Source organism: Strix uralensis, chromosome 11 (genome assembly GCF_047716275.1).
Source record: "Strix uralensis isolate ZFMK-TIS-50842 chromosome 11, bStrUra1, whole genome shotgun sequence".
NCBI lineage: Eukaryota > Metazoa > Chordata > Aves > Strigiformes > Strigidae > Strix > Strix uralensis.
The window spans coordinates 8,105,802-8,132,759 of NC_133982.1; the positions used below are offsets into that span (position 1 = coordinate 8,105,802).

A 26,958-nucleotide genomic window follows, 5' to 3' on the forward strand; every position below is an offset into this window, starting at 1 on the left:
AAAATTTATTTTAAAATGAAAACAGATTAACATTAAAGTTCCTATGTAAATAGAAATGCACTCATAACACTTTTTTGTTATGTTAAATGAGCATGCCATTCCACTATGTGCTTTATTAAGTAAGAAATAGATGAAAAATAGAAGGAAACTTGCTGAGACTGATTTTAAATACTGGCTCTTGTTTCTGATCCAGTGCAATTTCTTGAAATGATATGATCTAACTGAAGACATACAGGGAAATAGATCAGATATCTCTGAGGATTTAAGAAGGGTTTTAGGTAACTCATGAATAATAAACTAGCTTGATTGGCTGGTACAAGTCAAATTAATGTGTAATCCAGTATATTCATAGTATAGCATAGTTCTCTTGAGTGTAAGAATTGTCTGCTAGCTATTTTTCTTTTAAACCATCTGAAGCAGGCAGATCTTCCTCATGAAATCGGTAATGCGTTCATGGTAGGACTTGGAAACACATCAACATTTCTAATAGCGGGAAGTAGTTGAAGAGGGATTTGGCAGGGTCAGGGACAGCTCAGACACCACCCACTACTGTTGGTATTGGGAGTAGTGAGACACTGCGGTAAACAGCTGGTATTTCTCTGAGTCATTCATTCTGCTGTTCCCACCTCATCACTCTGTCTGGGGTGTGTGGGTGGCCAGGTACCTTTCCGGCCAGGGAAGTCATTAAAATTGATGTCACAAATTGTAGTCATGTTATGGGGGAAAGGGGACATGGTTGCATCCCTTTCTTACCCCTTTTAAAGCCTTTATGCACCTGATGTGTGTGACCATCAATAAAAAGGAGAACAACATATAGATGGCCATTTACTGTGCCTCACAAGATACGATAGCTTGTGTCCTCAGTATCCATCTGTCTGTCAGTATGCCAAGCACTAGGCTACAGACCCATATTAAGATGCAGGAGAAGAGTCTTTCCCAGTAACAGAACTATGTATGTCTTTGTATTTATGTATTTATTTGCCTGTCTGCTTTCTGGAGGGTAGATGCTGGTTCTAGGTTAGCAGAGGTTGATCTGATACATTGAGGGTTAAAAGTTAGGTGTGATGCAGTTAGGGGCATGTTGAACTTTAGCAGGTAATATAGCTTGTGCTTGAATCTTCTGCCTCCTGTTGAGAAAAACGGGGTACACTAATATAGTATCCAGGCTGTGTCTCCGGGAGCTTGATGAAGGTCACAAGTTAGCTTAAGACTTCATGGTATGCTAGCTATTGTGCACTAATAGCTTGTGTGTATGTTCTTATCACCAGTGTTGGACGCTTCAGGAAAGACACCATGTAGAAACTTAGGATAAGGTTGCTACCTTAGCCTGAAGTTACAATAACCTGGAAGAGTGTTCTGTATATACTTTCTTTTTTTAGATTGTGTAAGGCAGAGCAGAAAGTCATCCTGCTTATTTTAATGACAAAATCTGACACATCTGAGACTGTGGTGGCCAACTGAAAAAAAGACATTAAAATATCCCAGTAAGTGCGGTAGTGCCATTTAGACAAGTTGTATATAACTTGAGATAAATAAGAACTGTTTCTTTATGACCTTTGAACCTGTTTGCATGTTTTTCTTAATTATGTTCTTTCAGGTAAGACAGTGAAGTCTCTAGTTGCTCCAGAAGGAAGGGGTCTGGAAAGAAAATGAACTCTGTCTTTTGTAAATAAGTATCAGGTAATGACGGTAGTGGGGGAGCTTCTTAATTTTTAAGATATTTATCTGAACCAGTCTTGATGAACTGAGTTACACCTGAATTTGGAGTTACAGAGGAAGGAAATTCTTTTCATGTCTTAAGCTCTTAGTCACTGAAACCAGAAAAGTGGCTGCTTTTCATTTTGGTGTAAAGTGCTGTTGCTTTTGATATGCAAATAGTGCACTGTACCGTATAACCTCAGTCTTTGAGAGAGCAAAAGGAAGGGCAGAGAAAAATGTGTGTGGTGCAGGAATTCAAACGATATGGAAACAGGGTTCCTACTCTCTCTCACAATTCAGTCCTAAATTCCAATAAAGCAGAAAGAGATCAAATCAGTTTGGACTCTGAGGGCAATGATTGCCGTGTGTGATAAGGGACATTTGGGAATTTCTGCATGTAAAGAATATAAAAGGTAACTGAGCTGACTGAATGTTAAAGCAGCTGTAGTGAGCAGTAATAGAACTGAGTGGGTTGTAGCTGAGTGACAGCTCATCATATAATCATCATGTTTTCCACTTAAAGCATCTCTGAAAAATAAGAAAGGTGGTTTACAAGAAATTTTGAGTAATTATTTTCTTTGAAAACCTTCATTAACATCTGAGCTATAGATATGTATTTTGAGTGATAGAAGAGTTATTGTCTATAGTTCAAAATATATTCTCTCTCCCCCACCTCATTAAATGATACAGAGAATTTCCCCTAGTCATTTTTCTTTCTCCTTAATCATCTCTAGTACAGAGGTCAGATTTGCTCTGCTGACATTTCACGATGCAGAAGTAATCACTTAGCAAAGCACAGACTTCTGCGTATTTCAGTGTCTTTGACGTTCTCCATTCTTTTCCCCTCCCACCCCTCACCCTTGAGAAGCTGCCGGTGAGAAGCACAGATGGGCGGCAAACCAAGTAGCTCTCTGAATGCAGTCTGTTGAAATTACCATGGCTCAGCCATACAGTGTTGATGAGGCAGGCCATAGTCTGCCTTTCTTCTCTCTCAATCCTCAGTTCGAAGAGGCTGATTGAGGAGAAACAATGCTTCCGTGATTATATAAAGCAGTAGCAGGTTCCCAGGTTTTACAGGAAGCTCTCACTAACCTCCAAGTCAATCTTTTTTTTCTGCATTATTGGGAGAGTGGCAACTGGAAAATGGCTTTATGTGGTAAAGTAGGATTTAAAGGAAAATAAGTCTCGTGAGATGAAGCTAAAATCAATAGGAGACTGTGCTTTATGCTGTGAGTCTTTAGGCATCAGTACATACTGTGTGCTCTAGTTTTGCATTATATTTTTCTCATCCAGTAGTGACTAGAAGGGTCCTATTACACCTGATCACCTTGCTTTATACCTTGCTTTGAAATATGGTACAGTACTACTCTTCATTAGTGGGCTTTGGACCTTGTCAGGTTTTGTATCTAGAGGTGTGTTTCATACTTAATACAGTATGATTATTTTAGAAGTGAGATTGCATTTATTACTTGTAAAGGTGAAGCTGTCCCTGTGAAGTTGATGAAGTGTTGTAAAGAAGTCTTGAAGGGTAGAACTATGGCTGTGTTTTTCCTGCGAAGTCAGCAAACTGAGTGGTTGGTGTAGAGTGCAAGACAGTAACTTGAATTGCTTCCATTTGATATTTTTTTTTAGAAGAGGATAGCTCAGTTTGCAGTTGCAGTGCACTCCATTTATTTGCTAAAGCTTGTACAGCTTTCTAGCAACAGGTTTTCCTAACGTAGTCCACCACTCAAATGTCTGTATGCTTCTAAATCACTTTGCTGATAGTTTTCAGAGAAAGTTCATAATGTAGCTCTGTTCAGTTACTGTTGCAGATTTTTTGCATGTGTGTAAAGTTTAGAAATAGCTTTTTCTCAGAAATTTATTGCAGATCAGTGAATTAGAAATAATCGGAAATCAAGATTATACATTTCAAATAAAAGTTATTAATCTTCTACCACCTAGGAATAAATGAAGGACATACTTTTAGATTAGTAAAACGTGTAACTTTGTATGCCCGTAATGGAGTATGATGGAAGAGAGTTGTAATTAGAAACTTTAATTAGTGATTTTGATTACTGAAAATAGTGATTGGGCACTAGTTCAAGATCTGTCTTCTTGTACCAAAGTCTGAGAGGCTGATGGGAAACGATAATGAACAAGCAAGGCGGATTTTATATATATACATGCATGTGCATACACACATATAGAGAAATATATTTTATATGTATTTTAAACTGAAACATATTCTAGTAAGAAGTTTTCAAACCACAGAAAATGAGAATCCACAGGAAAAGTCGGTTACTGTTGGCATTGTTTAAAGATGAGACATATTGATTGATCTTCCTTGAGACTTTTGTTTGTTTGCTTAGTAACCGAGTTCACAGTATTTAAAGCGTGTTTGTAGGTGAAGGTCATGGAAAACTTCCTCTGACCTCACTGAAGTTAGGATTTCTTCTTGTGTGTCCAAGAGATCTCAGAAATACATTGTCATGTTGGTGACTAGGTGTTTGATTTCATGTGAACAGTCTAATGATGTCAGTAAAACTAATCATGCAAGTAAATTTGTATGGGCTTAAAGTCTTTAAATTCAGGTCAAAATAAATTAAAACATGATTTTAAAAATAACCTTTTCCTGTGTTACACTGAATTATAATGATTTTGAAACCCGCATCAACACACTTGCTGACTTCATATTATTCACAGGGAAAATTGTACTTTAATATTTTACGTTAGTACTGATGGTGATGTGAGAGAAAAAAATCTTAGAATTGGAATTTAATTTTTGTGATTTAGGGTACAGTGCAACTTTTGAGAGTTTGTAAGAAAAAAAGTGAATTCACATTCTAACAAAAAGCCAGGACCATACTAAATACTCTTTACAAGATTTGTATTTTAGTTTACAGATAATATTTACTTGATCACTTTCTGTGGTTTTTGTTTCAATTTTTTGATGATAAAAGGAGAGAAAAAAAAGCATTTTTCAGAAAGTAATTTGGAAGTCCTATAACTGGTCTACATAGGGAAAAATAATTAAGATTTGAATTGCATGTCTCAGGGTTTTTGTATGTGTGGAAATGCGACATCATGTTTATTCTTTGAAACTTACTCCTTTAACTGAAGTAAGGCTACAGAATGAGCTTTTATTGAGCTAACAGCTGAAATCAGACAAATTTGTATTTAAGAATCAAAACCAAATGTTTTTATGTTTTTCATAAAGTTAAAGAGAAGTGGCATGAGTTTATCAGGCTAGACACTTTAAGTATAAAGTGTACCCCTCTTTTCCAAGGTATTTTCCCAGTATTGGAGTTCCTCTGCCTTCTATTTCTTAAGATGTTTTAATGCAAGTATATAGATAGTTACGTAGTCAAGATCTACTCTTCTGGAGTTCAATTTATATCCATACCATTTTTAACTTGACAAAAAACCCCTTAGACCTCATTTAATTGAGAATTTCAATGGCTAGGGAAAAAAGAGATACTTAAGTGATGACGTTTTAAAAAAATGAATATGTAGGTGTTCACAGTATTGGGAACATAAAACCAAGTTTTATGACCTTGTATTTCTCAGCCCTGTTTACAGAGACTTGATGAGAGTTGCTGGCTGCATTTCTGACAGCATGGAAGAGTCAGATTAATTGAATGATGTGTATCTAGACAGTCTAATAATTTAGTCTTTCTTACTCTTGGCACAATGTTCCTTGGCTACTGAAGAAAAGGAATATGTTCCAATCCACTTTTCTTGCCCCAGTTTTCTAGGACAGGTAAGATTGGTGCTATTTCTACAGATTTTTATTTGTGAGATTCCGCAGAAATGTGCAGACATGTATTTTGAAATTTATTTGAAACACAAGCTGTGTACAACATGCATCTGAAGCCCTCAGACCTCATCTCCAACCCAGCTTACTTTTATATTATTAAAGATGAAGACTGGTTTTCCAGCTGTCACCATGTCGGAAGGTGCCAGCAGGGCAGCAGCACTGTGGAGCAGACAGTGGGCCAACCTGTAACTGCTCAGTTGCAGCACCCTGAAGCTGTGGATCTACAAAAGAGGAGAGCTCATGTGAAAGGTCACTGGCATTGAAGAAAAGAGATTCTTTAGCCCACTTGCTTCATGTTGCCTACTTTGTACTGGCTAAGCTGTTATTGCAGACCCTTCTGTGACCTGATTCAATCCAGCACAAAATTCTTCCAGACAAAAAAAATTAGCAGGGTTTTTTTTGTTGGTTGAGCGAGTTGAAGTGGCCACCAGACCACCTAAAGTATCAGAGCAAATGAAAGGAGGAAATGGCACCAAACCAGTGCAGCAGAGATGGAAGAGGAGTCCGCCTTTCAAAGCTACTAGGTTTTAGCATTATCTTTGAGTCAGTACAGACTAGTTTTGCTGGGAAAGTAGTATAAAACAGATGTGTGGAGATTGGGGATAACATCCATTGTTTGTTCAATTCAGATTTTAGCTATCTTATTCCAGAATATGAATGTAGATAATTGATAAACTTGAGAGTTTAGGTTTGGTAGCTTTCTAGCATGGGCCTGGAAAAGTGTCTTTGCGTTACGTGATAAAAAAGTATTGTTGTATATAAGGTCTTTAATTAAAAAGAGAATTTTCCATTGTAAAAAGGTATCATTAGCTTTTGACCAGTCAAACAATTATTGTGTTTTCCATGACTTCATGCTGTTACTACAGATACTAAAACTCAGCAGCAATAAACATAACCATGTTTTTCATGTTTTAAATTAGAGCTTTGGACAAAAAGACTGCTGCCTCAAAGTGACATGTGATACTGAGAGCTAAAGGGAATGTACAGAAAACTTTCTGACATCTTGGTGATATTGTTTCTGTCAGTGTTCAAATACAGTAGCTTTTGCAAAAACTACTTGAGTACCTAATCGTGACAAAACCTGACTTCTGCCATAAACCTCAAACATGGACACTTCCAGTATACCTGTACTGTTCCATCCCAGCCTTTCATGATGGAACTGATCAGAATAAAATTGTTCACAAAGGTCCTTATTCGTATTTTGAAGTTGGAAATCTTCGGTATGTATGTTTCTTTGGGCTAATGCAAAAACACATGTAACAATCATCTGCACGACTGGGAGTGTCTTTTATTTTCAGAGACAGAATTGTAAATCTGAGTTTAAACAGTAATATTATCAATACATTGATAATCTGTATCACATAATCAGATGTGAGAACATACAGTACTTACTAGAGTGTAATCATGTCAAGGTATTACTACACCAACACCTTCATGAATCATTAGTGAGAGGTTGTCACATTTTGGTTATGCCATAAACAAGACACAGATTGAATTTTGAAAGCATTAATTACCTTTGTAGGAGCTTACTGGAAATGTTTGATCTTCTCTCCATAAAAACTTTCTTGTGATTGTTTCAGTTTGAATCTAGTGTCATTTGTTTTTCTTTCATTATGTATGAATCATTTTGACAGACTCTTCAAATAACTGAATATAGAATTGAATACCGAGGTCAAATTAGTTGCTTATATTGGCAATTACAATTTCATTTAAATCTGTAGTTCACAGTCATAGATAACTATGGCTTTTGCTATGGCCTCTGCATTGAAAGATGAGTTTTGTGTCTCCTTGTCCATTTCTTGTGCTGTTGCATGAATTACATCCAATTAAGATGAGACCAATATACTTCCTCTCATTCTGCTAACCTCTGTTTTATTATCCAATAAATGCATGCAAGTGTCCAGGGATGGTGTTAGCAGGAGGCAAAGTAACCAGGAGAGACTTTTCTCTGCAGTCTCTTATGTATTCCTTTTTTTACTTTACATTTTTGCTATCTAAAGAGAGTTTTGTTCTGACTGTTTTTGAACTTCTGCAATTAAAACAAGCTGTTTTTAATGTCACTGCAGAAAAACAAATGGGCACTTTGGACAGTGATACTCTGAGTAGTTCTTCCATGTGTGCTGTTTCTAGAAGCGTTAATTGAGTTTTGTGAGTGTCAAGCAGTTCAGCAGGATGTGAGGGCATCAGAACAGCACAACAGGCTTGGGCTCTCTTTTTGTTTCCACCAACAGCATTACTAACGCACCACTTGATCTCAATGATTTGTGTGTGTGACTGTAATGTGTGTTGTGAATGAAATGTTGCTGGTGGAAAGCAATCAGACAAACTCGAAGATCTTGAGCACTGTTCTTGGGCTATGAGAATTTTAGTGTAATTATGTGTCCTTATGTGTACAATCTGCACATAACAATATAAACACTACAGTGAAATTGAAGTGAAGTTTGGGCAGTGTTTTAATCAAGAAGTCTGAAATAAAGACCTCGGGAAGAGTGGAAAAACTCTCTGGTCAATCTCTTAAAACCTCTTTAATTTGGCATTTTTGATTGTTTCTTGTAATGCTGGGAATCAAAGGTGTGATACCTTTAGTCAATATAAGTACAGTTTTGCCTATGGACTTCAGTAGACATTTGTAAAAATGTGCGTTTACGTTCTCAACTGCATGGAGTTGCATGTTCATTTTCCGCACCTTAAATATGTTATTTTTGTGACCACCATCACTTCCAAATACTCTGTGTACAAATATGGAGGATATTTAATTCTTTCTGGTCAGGTTACCATAGCTGTTATCCCATTTCAGTGGCATTTCTTAGAAAAGTGAACTTAGTGTTTTAGGTGACTGACACGAGTCGGTCTAAACCTAAACAGCTGAAATTCAACTGAACCTGAGAAACAGCATCTTATGGCTTTAAAAATGACCAGTGAAGGTGTGGTATATTTAAATGAATTTGTTGACAACATATACCAGGAAAAATATAGTTGAAAGAGTGGAAAAGGAAAATGGAAAAGTGAGTTTGTTAGTCTTTCTTTTTGTAAAACAAATATATTTAACAAATATCTGGATTTGTTTACATAAATACACAAGTAAATATAAATATATATGTGAACTTGTTAAGAAAAAGCAAACTGTATGTAGGGAAGAAAGTGTAATATGTTCTAACTAGGAGGAACAAAAATTCAAAGAATTCAGAGAAAGCAAGTATAAGAATGATAACCATAAAAACTTTACAAGGTATAAAGTTTTAAGACCTTGATTAATGGTACTTAGACTAATAGAGAAGCAGATTTCAGTCAGGGTCAGAAAGAATGGTATTTGGGGAGAGTATCACTAAACAGGCTTTAAAAGAAGAGTATGTGCTGGTCATTTTTGCTCTCCTAACAGGTAAACCTGATAAAAAGCTAGATAAACTACAACATGCTCACATATCCAGTCAGGAAGCAAAACATTATCATATAGCTCTTTAAACCGCTTGGGTCTATGCTTCATGGTTAATTTAATTAATATTGAGGATTCTTTTAGATCAATCTGCAGTGCTTTATTGTTGGGTTGGTTTGTTTTAAATGATACACCTTTTTGAACAAAATCTGTAAATTTCAATATGCAGATGAATGTTTCATGAGTAGGAAGGAAATAAATATACTGGATCAGCTGTAATAATTTACTCAGTTCTGTCATTGACATGGAATGTACAAACTGGTGGAAAACCAACCCTCTGAACTGGATTTTGAGGTATACTGCCTTTGTTTCTCTGAACCAAACAGTAGGGTGGCTGCATTCCTAAGAAGCTGTCATCGATGCACATACCTCTGCAACGGCAAAGCAATCTCAATCTAAAGGCACACCATTTGGGTTTATCAAGTTACTTTTTAGAATCTTTATGTCTAGGTTAATGTGTGCCAGCGGTCAGACAATGTTTTTCCTCAGAAAACTTCCTTTCTGTTTCTCTGTTTGGTAATGAATGTTTCTTTTGGTTAACCTAAATTGGTTTGGGCTCTGGCTGAAGTTCTTGATGGAAAAGCTATTGTGATCTCAACAGTGAGATATTGAAGTGCTTATAGCAATTTGGGGAATGGTCAAAGCTGGAAGAAAGGAAGAAATTATTTCTCCATAACAGTGCTGCAGATTAAGATTCCAGGGTCAGGCTGTGTAGTGGGAATGATAAATAGATGCAGAACAGTATTTTACAATGTCACTTTTGGAGTAAGACAGTAAAACATGTTCTGGTCTTCTCTCCATTCTCACAGGCACATGATACTGCAGAGCTTCAAGATCAGAAGTAAAATCAGCTGGACAGTTGCCTCCTGCCTTCCTAAATAGGTAAACATATTGCAAACATAAAGAGGGGTCTACCTACCTCATTCCTGTAAATAGCTATAAACATCCCCTCCACTCCCCAGATTAGCTTCTGTCATTTAGTTGTTTTGAAATGCTGAGCATAAGGGCCTTGCAAAGAAAACAAGAATTTGTTTTCTGGTTGACAACAATTAAGTGTAGCCAACCAAAGAAACCAACTAAAACTATTAACAAGCTAACAGCATGCCTATTGCCTGTGGCAACACAGAGCTGATGGATGATGCAGTGCTACTCATTAAATGAATCTTTTATCTGTGCTTCCCAAAGCTTGGATGTGAAATAAGTTCCTAAAACCATCCATATCATTGCCATGTTAAACTCCTGCAGCAGTTGATCTGTCACTGCGGAAGCTCTGTTTTGGGCTTGGTTCTTTGCTTTTCTATTTCTTAACAGTTCATTCTGTAATAACACGGTGCAACCCATTGTGAGACTTAAATGGAAGATCGCCATAGTAATAACCTTGATAAGGACAGTGAACTGAACAATACATTTGCTAAATAAGTGGTGTTTAGCTGATTATCCGCTGCTGTAAATTGCCATTTATTTGCTGACTTTTCTGTCCTTTTTCTAGGGAGAAGGTGGGTTTACTGGTGTGGATGCCTGCCTCATTCGCTTCACCAAAATGAGATAGGGCATGCAGGAGAGAAGGGAAATTTCTGCAAGTAGAACCTACCATGGTGAGTTGGATTTTGTCCCTGCTTCTGCTACAGAATTTCTCGGTGATGCTAAATACATTGCTTAAGCCTAAGTTTTCACACAAATATTTCTTCTTCCCTGTAAGTGTGTTACATGTAACACTTCCTTGGCAGCACTGCTGGATTGGAAAGTTCTTCTCTAGTGCTTTTTCCTCCTCTGCCACATTAGGTCCACAGAACTGCTTGAGGGGACCTTCGATAAATTAAAGTAGCAACCTAAATGGAGCTGAAAAGAATTACTTTCTATCATGTGTATGAGAAAATCATGAGAAACTGTGGTCTGTATTCTTGATTTGACACCAGTGTCTGTCTTGAGCATAATAAAAATTAAGTACATGGGAACTAGATTTTGAATTTTGAGTTGCTAAATACCTTCTAAAATGGTAATGAAGCGCAGGGTCTCAATACTTTTTAGACTATCTGTCTTCCTTGACTCCGTTTTAAAAATAATATAGTAATTGCACACCTTACAGGCACATTCTTAACTAAGCTCATTAATGTTTTGTGAGACATGTATATGCTGAACACATGAGCGCTGAACCTTCAAGAGATTCAAAAGGTTACAGTAAGTCAAATTCCTGGAGCCACACTTGCATGGTTGTGTTCAACTGAACATTTGAAGAAACTGCTGATTAAGTGATCCCTGTCGATTCTACATAATGTTTAAAAGCAGGGATCTGGAATGAAAATAGCAGCTTGAGGATATAATTACAGACTGTATTACAATGCTTACGCACAAGAGAACTGAATGAATATTCTGTGTTCTTGCGTTTACTAAATTTGACCTACAGGGAGTTATGGCCAGGATATTCTTCCAGCACCTTTGGCTGTGCATACCATTGAGGAATCCATGGCCTTGAGGCCATGCAGTGTTCAAATTTTAAATCTGTCTGCTTTTTTTTGCTGGAATGAGTAGTGTGTTATAATATCCTTATATAGATATAGAAGACTTCTGTGCATATTTGTGACTTTGGAAGCTCTCCTTTTTTTTTTTTTTTGTGATCTGTTGTTTTTATATTTGACATGCATGAACTGTTCTATAACATCTTCATAAAGAGCAGCAGTAATGCTATTGTGAGTTCCACACCACCACCACCCTCCCCCCAGATGTTGGAGGCTGGGTCTTGGTTTTTTTAACTGCTATGAATTCTAATATTTTTTGATCATAAAATGAAAGTTCAATGCTTAAGGATGTCAAGGTAACAAAATACCTAGTAGAGATTAATTTTCCATTACTGCAAATGTATATTTCCTGTTGTTGTTCGCTGTGATTATGAAGGAATCCTAACAGAACTTCTAACAGTCCATAGCACTGCAACATGGAAAGTGTAGCTGCCTTGGTGTCTCCATTTAATTGGTTTAGTTTGTTTCTAATTTTGAAGCTTAACCTTGGGTTTGAAATTCACTATAAACAACTTTCTCAACAGCTGTGGGGAATAATGAAGTCTATGGTTTGCTATAGGTGCATTGCCTTTGTCCCCACTCCTCATGACAATAATTCTCTCTCATGACTTCCCTTCTTTTTTGCCTTCATTTCTTCAGGTTCTCCTAGACTTCCATGTGTATGTTATCCCAGTTCTCATACATGTCTTCTCAGTGCCCTCTGCCTGGGCGAGATTTCCCCACATACTGCACACAGAGATAGGCCTGAGCTCTTGTGCATCTACAAATATGGCAGTTTTGAGTTAATTCAGAATTAATTTAAATAAAGCAAATATGATATATTTTTTACTATTGTTGTAAATTCTAGGAATGATTCCTAAAACTGTAAGGGAAATTATTCTTAACCTTTATCAGTGTGAAATTTGAAAACTTTATTGTGACCAACTTGAATGAAGCATACCATCTTTCTCTATAGTAGTCTGTAGCACTTCAGGATGATTCAGTACTTATGACCTACTAATTGTATCGGATCTATTGCAAAACCAAACCTATCCAGTATTTGTGAACTCTATCAACTTCATAAAAGGTGTTCATATAAACAATGATTTGATTATATTTTTAACCATGTATTCTTTGAGCTGAAGCAACGAAAAAAGCCTTATTTAATATTAAGTGGACTCAAGCATGTTTCCTGCTCTAGTGTAAGCCCCTAAATCAGATGCAAGTTATGAAATAGATGAGGTGGTTTAGAACCAGTTAGAATTGGGCCTGGAGTGTAAGACAGACAAACAATTTTTAAACATATCTAAATGCTTTTATTCATAAACTGATTAGTTGTGATGAGGATGTAGAAAACTGCTGGGAATTTTGTGGGAATGTGATGTTGTTCTGAAAACAAGGAAACACGTTGAGCAGAAGAGGGGACATGCCAAATCTATGAAGAGTTTGATTTTTGTTAAAATCTGCAGCATGGTAGGAGGCAAGTGTTTTGAAGCCACTCAGAGGAATAATGCTTGTTACCCAATGCTTGATGACCAGCTAGTCATAAGGCCAGTCTGCAGAGCCTCCTTGAAATGTTGCTTGGATTTGTGATGGTCTGACTGTGATCAAGGTGTGGCTGGGTGTTAATTAATGGCTTTAATAAGTGCTATGCAGATTTTTGTGTAAATACTTTATTTGTGGTGTTAGGTACAGATTGTTAATAGAAAGTGCATATATGAGGAGAGGAGGTTTTTAGCTCACTCCAGTGTCAGGAATAGGGTTTAGAAGATCAGACAGAATTTAAATCTCTTCACACTGTACCTTATTGAGAGTTTTAAGTAACTATTCATTCTACATCAGTCAGTGTTGAAACTTCAGCCATATAGATGCTGGAGAATTCAGTGATGTTTCTCAGGGTTAAATTCATAGCATCTGTTTTCCAGTTTGCTTTACAGAAGGGCCTTTTCATTATTGGATAATAAAGAGATATGAACTTAGCTACTTGCAGTGATACGAAAAAATAAATCTTTCTATTGGATTATTTCTGTGTTTATTTTTTTATTATTCAGGATTACATGAGCATGTAATATGAGATAAGTTGACCATGAGGAATGGATGAATGGGGGAGGGAGAGCTCAAAAATACCAAGACAGCGCTTCTAGCAAAACTTGGGGAACATAATGGCAGTTCATGGTCTTTCAAGTAGAACGGAATCAGAAAAAAAAAAGTGAAATTCAAACAGAAGAAACCTTTAAGCTAGCTAACTCTAATTTAATCTTCTATTGCCTCAAAAGAATTATTTTTAATACTTTTGATATTTCCTAATCTGTTCTAAATATGAGAAATTTTATAGCAAAGATGGTGAATAGTCATCATTGATCATAGTTTAGGGCAGACTATTTGGTAGCAGATTGTACTGTCGTCTTGCAGGTGCCAGTTTTAGCTGCTTTTGAAATAAGTGTATTTTTCTACTAAACTTTTCTGTTTAAATCGGAGATTGTGCTTTTAAGGTCTGAGCCATAACCTTGTTCTGCTACTGGCATTACAGTCTTCAGTGGAGTGATTGTCAGTAGGAGAGTTCTGATCTTTCATATACATCATACTGACAAACCTTAAAACAGATTTTGCAAATCAGATGATTGGAAAAATATCATTAACTTGCAGGTAGTGTGAAACTTGGAAAAAATCAACAAAAAAAATAATGGAAAACATGGATTTTTACTTGTCTTCAAAAAAAAAAAAAATTAGTCTCTCAATTCCAGACATTAAAAATAAAGCCTGCACAGTTCTTTGCTAATGTATTTGTTAAGTTATGCTAGTGCAATTTCAGGGGAAACTCTTACAGAACTCAGTCAACCATGAGTAAAGTTATTAAATATAACATTGTACTTCTTGATTTGCCTATATTTTGGTCATTTTAGCTGTCATCAAACTTCATGGAGGAATAGTACGAATTTGAATCAACATTTTGATTGGATTAAGTATTTTTGAACAAAGGATGGGGATTCCTCAGTATTTAATTGTTTTGAAATATATTTATAATATCTGAATGATGAAATTAGTTCAGCAATGTGTCTGCGGTAAAGGAAAAAAGTAATCAAATAACAAACTATACTACTGCATGTATGCTTCTCTTTTGTGGAACAGAGTGCTGGAAAGGCACGTATTTTCTTTTTGTCTCCTTAAATCCTTTTGTAATTCATTTGAAATGAGAGAAATACTGATTTGTTCAAATTCATTGCAAAGCAATGATAAATACATTTGTGTTTAAAAAAAAGATTGGGGGGGGCTCTGTTTTGATGGCAAGAGAGCAGTGGCACAAAAGAACATTGTGTTATATGGAGTTTTGAAATGAAAGCAACATAGGTGCTGGCAAGAAAATGCGTGTATTACAAAAAAAAAAAAAGTACTTGTGAGCTAACCTGTTTATCCAAGAACAACAGCCAGTGATCTCAACTGTGAAATGTCTCTCAAAGAGATGAAAAAGGTATCCTTGACCAATACTGCTTTCCTTTTGCTGTCCTAAGTATAACAGCTGAATGGACTGGTTGTGCACTTTGCTGTTAGCGTTATGCTCTCTCGTGCTTTGGTATGTACGGTCTTGTTTTTCTGCTACACTGTTTTATGAAGTCAATAGACATTCAGAAAGAGCTGGATTTCTACATCTGACAGTTGTGAAGTTTGTGAAACATACTGTATTGATCTGGGGACCTGAAATTATTTTTGTTAGTTCTTCTGTTTTTTTTTTTTTTTCCTTGTTGAGTTGTAATTATTCAAATATTATCTGATACAGTTTCAAGATAAAATAATGTTCTTCAATAATTTCAGGGAATGGAGTAAGAACATAAATATAGACCTGGGTAATAGTTCCATACTGAAGAGTGTTCTTTCTGTCTACACAGATTCTGAGTAGTAAGATTTTCATACAGTCTAGAAAAAGAGAGATGACAGAAGTGTTTCCTTACAAGCAAACCTTCATACCAAATACATGTAAGCAGACTGGATTGTGTGTGAATTCACAAATCTTTTTTTCCTAATTTCAAGCCTGAATTGTGTCCAGATCCAGTGGGGTTTTTTTGTCTCTGACTACCAAAGGTCTCTTCTTGAATGTAGATTCTTTGTTTGTCTCTCCCTTTCAGAAGTGGGACTTGATGTATCAAACTATCTTAAGGCTCCTGAGCTACTGTTCATTAGTTCTCTCTATAGCTGGTGCACAGTTTTTTTTCAGAACTCCACCCTCCTCTGTGGCAACTGTTTGTTATTTGAGCTGTTGAGGATTAAGAATGACGCTAGTATAACCCTTGGGGTACTTGCTGAGAATTTTATAAGTATCCAGTTAGATAATGAAGAAAAAGCTGTATCCAAGTGTTGCATGTAGAATGTTTCCTCTGGAACCATTGTCACTTCAGAAGTCCTTGTGAGTTTGGACACTGCACTCAGCATTCACAAGTCCCTGCCTTTGTATTCTGGTGTCAGACTAATTTCATTTGTCCTTGCCAGATCACTAGCACTGAACAGATTGCATTGCTCTGTTCTGCTGGGGCAAAGTCAATCCACGTTAATGGCTTCTTTAATCTTTTAAAAGTGATTATTTTATTTGGGGCAGTGACTCTAGCCAATTCCAGTCTCTTGCTAGTGATAGTGGTCAACTAGAGATAAGCAGTGCCTGCATAAGACAAGTTAGACTCTAATCTTTCCACATTTTGTCCTAATTTAACTGAAAAAAAAATCTTAACTTGGTTCTCAGGAGTCATACACCGTTGATTTCAGTTAATACTAACAGTTAATAGCACTCTATATGCTATTAGCTGTTATGTATCTGATCTAAACCAAATCTGTCTGATGTGTCTCATCCATGCATCTGAAGTATCTAATTCTACAGTATACTTCTGTTAGAGTTTGCTTTTCAAGGACTAGAAGGGTAGGAAATCAGAGTAGACCAGGGAACCTGCAGATCTGAAGAAAAAGGAGGAAATTAAATGATCTAATATTCCACTTTACATTGCCAACCTAAAAATCTTCTAATGGCAAAATTTGCTTCTAAGCATTTAGTTGTTTGTTGCAAAAATAGATCATTCTTGCATATTCCTTTTACCAAGTTTACAGAACTTGTTTGTCAGGGTGTTCCCTGATGCATGACTTGGAAAAGAAAACCCTGGTTTAGATGGCTAAAGCTTAAAGCCACAGATGCTGTTGTGTTGCTGTCTTGAAGCTGTAGCTTGTACTGTGTAAGCCCTTCAGTTCCTACTAAGCTCAACGTCTACTTTGACAAGAGGGTTTTCTGGGTTGTAAACAAGGCGAAGTGTCTCTCACTCTCCCTCCTAATGCCTGCTCTGGGCTCATCTGCAAAGAAATCCAGTAAGTTCTAGTTTGTTTTACATGTCTGCATCAGATGTCTGCTGTCTCCTACAGGGCTGGTGATGGTGTCACCCAAAGCATAATAAACTACTGCTTACAAGTTTTTAGGAAACTGCCTTCTTTGGGATGTAACCAATGTCCCAGAACCTTCTAATAATAAGGAGGTGGTTATCAATAGAAACAAATTTCACTTTTAATTTTCTGATGCAGCTGATATAACTTGTAGTCAGAGTGATAAGACAGAAAATTTATTCCATTTTATTTCAGTGTTATCTTGACTATTGCTGTGGTAGTATTTTTACAGAAGTGTGTTGACTTATTATAGAGCAGTGGCATTTGGTTTTGCAAATAATTGGGACTCATTACCTGTCACTACAGGCAGCTTACTCTTGAATTCATTATTTGGCAGTTACTGTTAATTTTAAGCTAATTTAAGACTATATGCTATTTGATTGTAGTCTATCTGAAATTCAATATTGAATTTGTCTTAGGAATCCTCATTAAGATACAATTAATAAAGACTAACTGCTGTATTAGGCTATTCGGGCTGCTCTGACTAATGTGGGTGGAAGTAGAAGTGTGTTTTAATTACAAGCAATATTCCACCATTCTGAGATTTCATAGAATCATTTAGGTTGGAAAAGACCTTTAAGATCATCGAGTCCAACCATAAACCTAGCACTGCCAAGTCCACCACTAACCATGTCCCGAAGTGCCACATCTACATGTCTTTTTAAACACCTCCAGGAATGGTGACTCAACCACTTCCCTGGGCAGCCTGTTCCAGTGCTTGATAACCCTTTTAATTGCTAGTTGGTTAGTTTAATCTGTCTATTATGAGACAATTTTGTTACATAATAACAACAATATTGTTATTGTATGAGGTACATGTTGTCAGTGAGTGCAAACATATAGCTTTGCTTTTTCAAATGTAGAAAACATAAACAATATAATTCATGCAATATAATTCATGCTCTTTACCTCTGATTACATGTCTTTACAGGTTTCATTACTTATTTTATCAGTGTGGACTGGGCTAATTTACTTAGTCCTCATGAAACCAAAATACTTTTGCTAATTACCAGGTGTAAAATACTTCTAAGCCCTATTCCATAGTGAGAAATAAGATTCATCCTCTTTTGTACAAACTGTGTAAGTCATGTTTTTCACCACTGAAAGAAGCCATGTCTCTAAGGCAGTAGCTTCACACAGCTTTTCAGGCCAGTGTATCCAAACAAAAATTCATGTCTTAGTCAATTTTGTCCAAGGTATGTTCTCATGGAATTCCAGGAATTTTTTGTCTTGAAGATTCCTTTTTCACAGTAAAACTGTATTTTTCCAAGGCAGGTAGCTCTAGACCTGGATAAAAAGAATTAAAGGTATAATTGAAAAAAATAATATGTGTTCTCACTGGACAGTCCAATCATCAGGACGTATTTTTAGGGAAAAAATACTGACTGCCTCACTTTAGGGCAAGTCTATCACTCTAAAGAAATCTATCTTAATCTAAGAAGGCCTAACATGAAAATAGTATACACTAGTAGAAGGATGCAGTTTAAACATTTCATCCAGTAGAAAGACTTTTATACTACTTAAAAACTCCTTTCATAGTTATTTAGCATGAAGTCCATGAGTAGTGTCTACAGACTAAGTTGGTAGACAGTGACTACATGATGAGAATATGATCTTGTCTCTCTCGAAGTACTACTATTTTAGATAAGGTGATTAGAAACTCCAAGTTTCTAATGTATTAAACCTTTAAAATCAGGACAATTCAAAATAAATGTGTCATCTGTTCTAGATGCTGTGTGGGCTCTGTCATAAATTTTTAGCATTGCAGAACCAAACTATAGCCCAACCTAAATTCATTCAGATTCACATACTTGTAAGTAAATTAATGTAGTTTTGAATTACCTCTTTTGCGAAGACAAAAAGAATTTCAGTAAAATTAGACAATACCTGATCTCTCAGTTTTATTAATGTGTATAAGGGCAGAGCATATGGATGGAGAAGTTTGTATAGCTAAAAGAAGAGTGAACCAGTTGATATGTCGATAGAGAAGACAGGGAGTAACTCCTTTCCAAGTAAATAATCTTCTCTCACATTTCTTCCTGACGTACCTCCATATATTTCAAGTGAAAAGCTGACACTTTCATTTCACATGGATGTTAAAAATCTTTGGAAACTTTATTCAGAGAGAATAAACTCCTGTTGAGTAACTAAAGTAAGTTTCAGTGTAAATTAGACCAATAAGATTCTAAAAACATTTATTCAGTTAATTACAGAGCACTAGAGGATCTTTAACACTCTTATAAGCTGAAATGTCATTTGGCAAATAGGTTTCAAGACTGAAAAAAGTCAAACACACACTGTGGTTAAGTTCCAGACACTTATTTCCTGGCCATATTTTGCTAAATTTGGAACTGAGTCAACATCCTTTGCAAAACGTGTACTGTGTGTAATGTTCCATATATTGTTTCACTGGAGGCTATGAGATTTTGCTGTTTCATTTTTGTTCTGAAGCTATTTATTGTTGCTGTATCATAAAAATGAGTTGTGCACTGGTGGTATAATAAACTAACAAGTGTTTTATTTGTCTTATTAAACAGGCAGGGATTAAAAGGATGTCTTATTAAAATATCTTGGTTGAAAAGTTGCATAAGTAATTGGATAAATTTTTATGGTGAGGTATTTTATTTTGTGAGTGAAAGATTGTTCCCTTTATGCAGAAATTAAGAGAGAACTGCGCTCTTTTCAGTGATTGTTGTTAACAGAGATTTCAGTACATACAAAGAAATCACTTAAATTTTTTTCATTGATTCTGAAAGCATCTGCTGAATTGCTCGATACTGTAATGGAATGAGACAATTTGTTAACACCTCTGATTCTTGTGACGATTGAAGTATCACTAAGGGGAGATGCCACCCAAGAGGAAGCCAGTTGTCTCTTCTCTGTATCTCTTAGGTGGTGAAGCTATACTAGTCACTACCCCTGGTTATCAAGAACAGCTTTGGTAGTAGGAAATGACAGGAACTTAAAAATACTAAAGGATGCTTGTGTGTTCTTGAATGCCATCTGACTTATCTACAATACTTGTGAAACAGGGATCTCTGTAAGTTGCTGAGGTTGGAACTGCTCATGAGAGCAGTTGGTACAGATATTTCAATGCTACGTATTTAAATACTACATATTTAAATTTAAATACTACATATTTAAATACCTGTTGGTACAGATACTTATATACTACACTGGCATTTCTTTAATGTCTGAATTAATCCAACATGTTGAAAAATTGACTGCAATTTTCTAGCAATATATATAGCAGAGTATTTATATGATGTGACTTTAATCATCTTCCTGGAATTAAGAACCTAGACTCCCAAAAGAGTTAATAGAGACTCCAAATCGCCACTAGAGCACCTTAGTAGAGCCTGTCTGCATCTGTTAACTGTCCAGGGACAGCTTCAGGTCTCCATTTGCAGATTGACTTGTTTAGCTACAGACTAGGGGTTCTGAAAGCCTTGCACTTTGTTTTTTCCATCTCTTGGTAAGAAGAAAGGCTGATTAAATGGGTAAACCTTCAACTCTGCCATTAGGATCTACAAATTGGAGTTATACTGGGCTGGAAATGAAGTTTTGAAATCAGACATCACTGGATAATGCCATGCTAGCAAACTCACGGACATGCAGTCTTGAACTGATATCAAGTGTCATGAAAAGGGGAATGCATTTTTAGCCTGTTTTTCTAACAGTCTCTCTAATGAGACTTATGCCTATCATCCGTGTATCATTCTTCCCAGTTCCTCTGAAATCATTGTACAATTTGAAAGCCAGTTAGAATTGTCAAAGTTAATAAAATTCTTACAAAATTTATGAAAGTCTGTGGCTGGTGGAGAAGGAAGACTGAAACTAGAACAGTACTGTTTTCTACACTGTTTGACAGCAGTTGTCTGGTCAGTCTAGTGCATACATGGTTCTGGTCGAACTCTGGGATGTGCTGGTGGCTGCAGAAGTTCAGGGTATTAAAGGACAGAAATACAAAGAAAACAAGGCTTCCTTCTTTCTGCTGCTCACAGAACAATTTCCTGCAAAGCTGATAGGATTTTCCAGTTTTCTACATGTGGAATTGTTTTATTGATTCTGTGAATTCAGAGATGTTAACTGTGCCTCAAAGCATGCTGGTATTTGTGTGTTGTTATAAGCTAAAGGTAGATAGATGGGTCCAGACAAAACTGAAGACATTGGCACCTGCATCTGAAAAATGTTGGAGCTATTTTTAAATCCTGAAGGTTACAGGAATGTATGTTGCTTATCATGCTTATTCTTGTTAGTGCAATATCTTGGAGTGCTCTTATAATGAACTTTATTTCTAGCTTTCACAATCAAAATGCTGGTTTTTTTAAGGCCTAGTGTCCTTGTGCAAGAATACTGGATATTTTTCTTCACTGAAGCAGTGCAGCAAATGGCAATTTATGTATAAAAATTAAGTATTTTTCTTCAGAGTAAATAGTATATATTGTGCTGTTTGATATTAGCTTAGTCAAGTCCAGGAGAAAGTTCCCAAGCCTAGAAGTGAGAGCAAAAGTGCGATAAAAACTAATCCCTAAATTTCATCTTTATGCCTCTACATGCAATGAGCAAGGTAGCTCAGACTGCTCAAACTGCTTGAAATATAGATGCGGGAGAAGAAAAATGAATGCAGTTCCTCCCTGCTCTTCCCTACTCCCATTAGCACTCTTTAAAGCAATACATACTCTGCATTTTTCCTGCGTTCAGCCAAGACAAGGTGAGTCTATTGACCTATCTGCAATCCTTTCATTACGAACATTACTTCATTACTTCTTTTCCACATTAGGAAGGCAAAGTGGTATAATTCTAGCAGTTCAGGTCCCTTCCTCAGCCAGGTTTCTCCAGTAAGAAACTTAATACACCTCAGCTATGATAGTCCTTAATTTTTTGTCTCCATATGGAAAAAAAGGCCCTTGCTGAAGTCTTTGCTTCCACAGATGCATGTGTCTTCATCTCAGTAGTGTTTAATCGCTGGATTAGTTCATGGAAAGAACAGAGAACACTGTGAGGAAATCTGTCACTTAGTAAATGCTTGTAGTGGTTTGGAGAAGGACTGATAGGACTGGAAGACTTCCAAGGTTAGCTTTCAGTGGTGATACCAGCTGAAGTGACATTCTATAAAGTGTCTGACTTTCAAGAAGTAAAGTATTATGGGAAAGTTTACTGCTTATCTGTAAGTAGCAATAGCAATTATAAATTCTCTGAATGTCTTTCTGTTTGAGGACATGCTACTCAGAGCTTTTAATTCTATGATTTGAATTATAGAGAAAACACAGAGCCAGATTTTCAACCTTCTGCTAGAGGTTGTTTACATAATTTTGGGCCTTTTGGCTATGGCTTTAGTTTAGGAGACTGACAGTCTAATTTAATCAAGCAGATGTGGATTTGTAAACGTGGACTAGATATTCAGTCACATAAGCTGTGTAAAAAATCACAGGTCAGATTCAGGACTGTTTGAAGTTGCCCGAGAAGTTCTTTGCAACTAAATCTCTTTTGGATGAAATCTATTTGTGAAAGTGGTGGGTTTTCTTCCTTTTAGTTAAAGCTTCCAGTCTTTAGAGATCATCGTCATAGAAAACATTAATTTTATACATAAGAAAATAGTAGCTGTTGTGTGGTTTCTGAGTTGCATATATTATGTTGCACGTAACCAGATCCATTTCTATATTAATTAAAACACAAATACTGGTGGCACAAGCTTAGTTCAGATCCCAGTTTAAATATATGACTAGTTGATGGTAGTGACCTTCTTTTCCTGACACCATCACTTTTACTTTGATGCTAGTGCTTGAAAAAAACAAATTATTATCAACTAGATAAAGTTCAGCTTGTACTTTTTTACATTTTAAAGTATTACAAATTCCCCAAAGATGGGTTTGCTTTTCAATGTCTACTGTCTGCAGCTCCAAGAAATTAGCTCATTCTGTCTATCATGAAATGGAGAATACTGCTGGTTAACTGACTGGTTCAGCATACTGAAAAGCAAGAGGTTTTTCCAAAACATTTGTAAATAAAAGAAAAGCTGACTCAGATGAGCAAATATTGCATATATTCACTGTCCGGCAAATCGACTGATTTAGTGGAAGGTGACTGACATAATAAAAATGTAATTTTTCAAATAGGTTTTTGCAGAACTAAACAGAGAAATGAGAGTAACCCTGTTTCTCTGCTCCTTGCACTGTGGTTGGTCACTCCATAAACCACCATTTTGATCAGCTCATTTAGTTGCTTTTTTGCAGGTGATGGAAGAACATGGTTTCAAGCAAAATCTTTTGTTGTTTTTTTTGTTCTGGGTGTTTTGGGTTTTTTTGGTTTTTTTTTTCCTTTCATGTGGTCTGTAGTCTTGCCTGTCTGTTGAGCACCTTCCTACCAAACACTACTGATCTGTTGTTCTGGGACCAGCTCCCCACATCAAATAATAGATTTTCTTTCTTTCCCTCCCCTCAATAGATTTTCTTTCTTTTCCTCCCCTCCCATCAGCCATTCGTATTTCATATAACACCTAACTGAAATTATAGATCATCACTGATTCCTGTTCCACCACCACATCTTTTTGTTTTGAACCAACAGTAATAGGATTCTGTCTTTCTTCCTTGCTTTTCTGGCTAATAAGCAGACCTGCTAAGTCAGGCAGAGCAATTTTCTGCCATGCTGCTTTGAAAAATTTGTAATAAACTGATAGTGTGTATTGTCCAAAGTGATGAGACATTGTTTCTAAAAATAATCATCAACAACTCCCAATCAGTTTTGCTATGCATTTAGCTTAAGATCAGCAGCAAAGCAGAGGAGTTTGATCAATGTGTCTTTAAAATATAGGCAAAAAAATTTAATGTGTGAAAGAGAATGCCATTTTGGATAGCTTTAAGGATTTTTGGTTTATGAATCTGTCTACTTTCCAGGGCTCTTCTGTTATAAAAAGCAGAGAAAAAGACAGGTATTTCTGAAAGCTATGTGTCTGAGATGTTTAAAAAATATATGAATAATTGCTTCTGCAGTAGATTGAACTGAAAGATATTTATGTGCTGAAGCTTGCAGTAAGCTTTACAAAACATGTTCTAATTCCTTAGAGTGGTGTTGTCATTACATTTGTCGACTAAGGCTCAAGGAGAATACAAATTCTTTTGTATTTTCCCCTCTTTTTTCTGTCTAGTAGTCTATGATGAACAGTTTGTTTCAGTTTGTTCTTCATTTAGTTCACAGGCATTGTTTTCATATGTGAATTTGGTACATAAGTTAAAAAAACAGGCATTGCTATTATCTTCTTTAGCTGTTGTCTGTAGACATTAATATTCAGTGTGGTGAGGGTTTTATTTCCCTCACCCCCAGGCTTATTTTGCAATCAATAGCAATTTCCATTTTCTTTTCTGTCTTTCTAAATTTTCCATTTTTCACATTGATATTAACTCTGTGTCCTGCTTTTCATAGTATGTAATAATAATGAGAACAGCAATTGGAAATAATGCTCTGCTTCTTAGAGGTGTTGAATATCCATTAATCCTGTTGAAGTTGGTCAGAACTGTTCAAAAGCTCTCAAAAATGAGGCTGTGCTATTTTAATGTCAAACTTAGAATATCTGTTACTTGCTAATGCTTTGTTTTGGTGTAAATTCTTCTGCATATTTCCTTATAACATTTTCCTTGATTCATCAGCTTCCAGTTCTCCTCATTGGGCCTAAGTATTTCCTGTTATTTTTTTTTTTAAATATTGCCTGAATTACAGGAAAAATTATAAATGCAGAGAAATTATCAATTTTTACACCTGTAGAGGTAGCTATAGCTTATTTGTGGTGAGAGAAAACTTACAAAATGTTACCAAATTGCTTTAACTAAATGAGTGATTTTCTTGCTGCTTAGGACATCTTATATTTTCTTCAAGTTTTGATGAATTTAATACTAGATAATTTCACACTAGATGCTAGATATTCTGCTTGAAAATTAAGTGAAATTTATAGTTTGCTAATATGTATAAGCATAAGTCTGAAAAGGAGTTGCAACACAAAAAAGAAACAGATTCCAGGAAAACTGCAGAGGACTAAGTAGTACAGTACTACTGTTGCCTTTATTTTTAAAAAAGTTCTGCATGTTTTATGTTGTCATTTGACAAAAAAAACCCAAAAAACAAAAAAAACCAAAAAACTTTAATAAGCCAGGACAAAGGCACAAATGACCAAGCTCGCTGTTTTGTTATTTTACTGGAGAAATTGTTTTCACCTCTTCATGTTGTCTCCCCAGGATATCGCTAATTGGACTGAGAGGTCTCTGACAAATTTTGAAAAATGTATTTAGCATATATTTTGTCTTCTCTAATAATTTCTATACTGATATTTCACAGCAGCATATCAATTAATATATGCTCCTCATATGAACTGCACTAATACTGCTGACATCCTTAGAAGCTACCAAACAAAACTCAGAAAAGTTTCAGTTAGTTTTAGAACAGATGATATTCAAATCAGTGATGTGGAAGTAAACCCAGATGTACTGTGTGACATGGCCTGGCAGTGGGGGACTCTGTTCCCTCCTTCTGTCAAGGCTGGTTCAATAGCACTTTTATCTGAAAAAATGGTCAGAATCAGACAATCTGGAGCTTTGCCTCTGCTAGAGGTTTTCTGTCAGAGATAGCATTGCAAATCCACCTTCTGTACATACTGATTTGTAAGTCAGTCCTGGTTTGATTTTTGTCAATTACAGCAGTCCTCCAAATTAATTTATACCACACTTTTTATCCAGTGCAACTGTAACTGCATGTGATTGTTGGTCACAGAAATTCCCCCTCCTCTTTAAGAAACGTTTTATATATCAATAGAAGCTTTCAATGTAAGCCAAACATGAATGTAGGTGTTCAGCCTATTGCGAGGTGTTCCTTTGACATTGTTCTTCACTTGGTGCATATATCTATTATTTCTTTCCCTAGAACTCAAAAGAGAGATCTTTTCAACTGCAGCAGGATGTCTCTCAGCGATTTCATCACAACTTAATTCAGAGTTAGTACTTCTGCTTAGATAATTAAACAAAACTTGCCACATTTTTCCCTTTCCACCACAGAAAGTGATCTGTTGAGCTGACATTGAAAATAAGGTGCTTACACCTTCCTATCCTTCCCTACCCTGGCAGAAAGTTTTAGAAATAACCCATAATTGAAAACAACATGGTGTTTTTCCCTAACCCTGATACTAACTTACAGATTTTTAACATTAGCAAAGATTCCAACAATTGAATGTGATTTATAATAATTGTCATTTAATCCTGCTGTAGTGACCCTAGGGAAGGAGTGTCTTCAGAGTACTTAAAGCAGGGTAGTATCCATTATAATCCATTACAGTCATATTGCAGTTCTTTCTTAGTATAAAATGCGATGTATGACCTTCACTGCATGGCTTCCCTACAGTTTGATACTCTGAGACAAGGAAAAGTTTAAGATTCATGTTCTGATCAGCTACATGACTGCCCAGTCACCAGCGTAACTATTGAGTTGTTTAATGGCCTTTAATACTGCATCTGTGATATATTGTTCTGTAGTATTCAAATGGGAGGAGAGCGCTTTCACTCTAGATTTGTCTGATGCATGATTTTCACTTTTCCTGATGGGTTCTTCACAGACTGTCAACTACTTATGTAGTTTAAGTGAAACACACAGTTTCTATACTTAAATTATGAATCTTCAAAATGTTGTGAAATTAAGCATTCCAGATTCCATGTCTCATATCTTTATTTTCTCCTTTGTATCTCTAGTTGTTCTAAAAATCTTGGAGATGACATTAAAGCATAGTTTTTAGTAGGGAAAAGAATTAAGCCTTCTATTCTTCTTAGTCTAGTTTTCCAAACTAAATGCAATAACTGAGGAACTTAATGTTTCACAGAAATGAGGGCAGTAGACACAGGGTTGGGGGAAATTACCAGTTCTGTTTTGCTGCATAATGTGCCTGTGTGAGCTCTTTCCTGCTGTATCTTATTTAGCTGCTGTATACACTGAGCTTATATGCTTATTGTTGAATTCCAGCACATTATATGAATGCCTGGCAAGCTAGTAACTTGCTATTCTTTCTATGTTACGTGCATCTCAGGATTTACAAGGACTTGCTTTTTGTACATAATCTGAATCTCGGAAGTTCAATTCTGCTGTTA

At 36.1% G+C, this 26,958-nt stretch overlaps 1 protein-coding gene across 8 annotated transcripts in view; it reads left to right on the forward strand.

Annotated features, from left to right (window-relative positions):
• The window catches only part of OTUD7A (OTU deubiquitinase 7A), a 214,756-nt gene that overhangs the window by 100,969 nt on the left and 86,829 nt on the right, over positions 1-26,958 (forward strand). For 7 of the 8 annotated variants that reach the window (XM_074880382.1, XM_074880392.1, XM_074880384.1 and 4 more), the window contains 2 exons: positions 9,740-9,812; positions 10,420-10,525. The gene's annotated coding sequence lies outside the window, so the exon portion shown is untranslated. Of the gene's footprint in view, positions 1-9,739; positions 9,813-10,419; positions 10,526-25,747; positions 25,818-26,958 lie in introns of all 8 variants that reach the window. The other variant, XM_074880386.1, reaches the window with a different exon arrangement.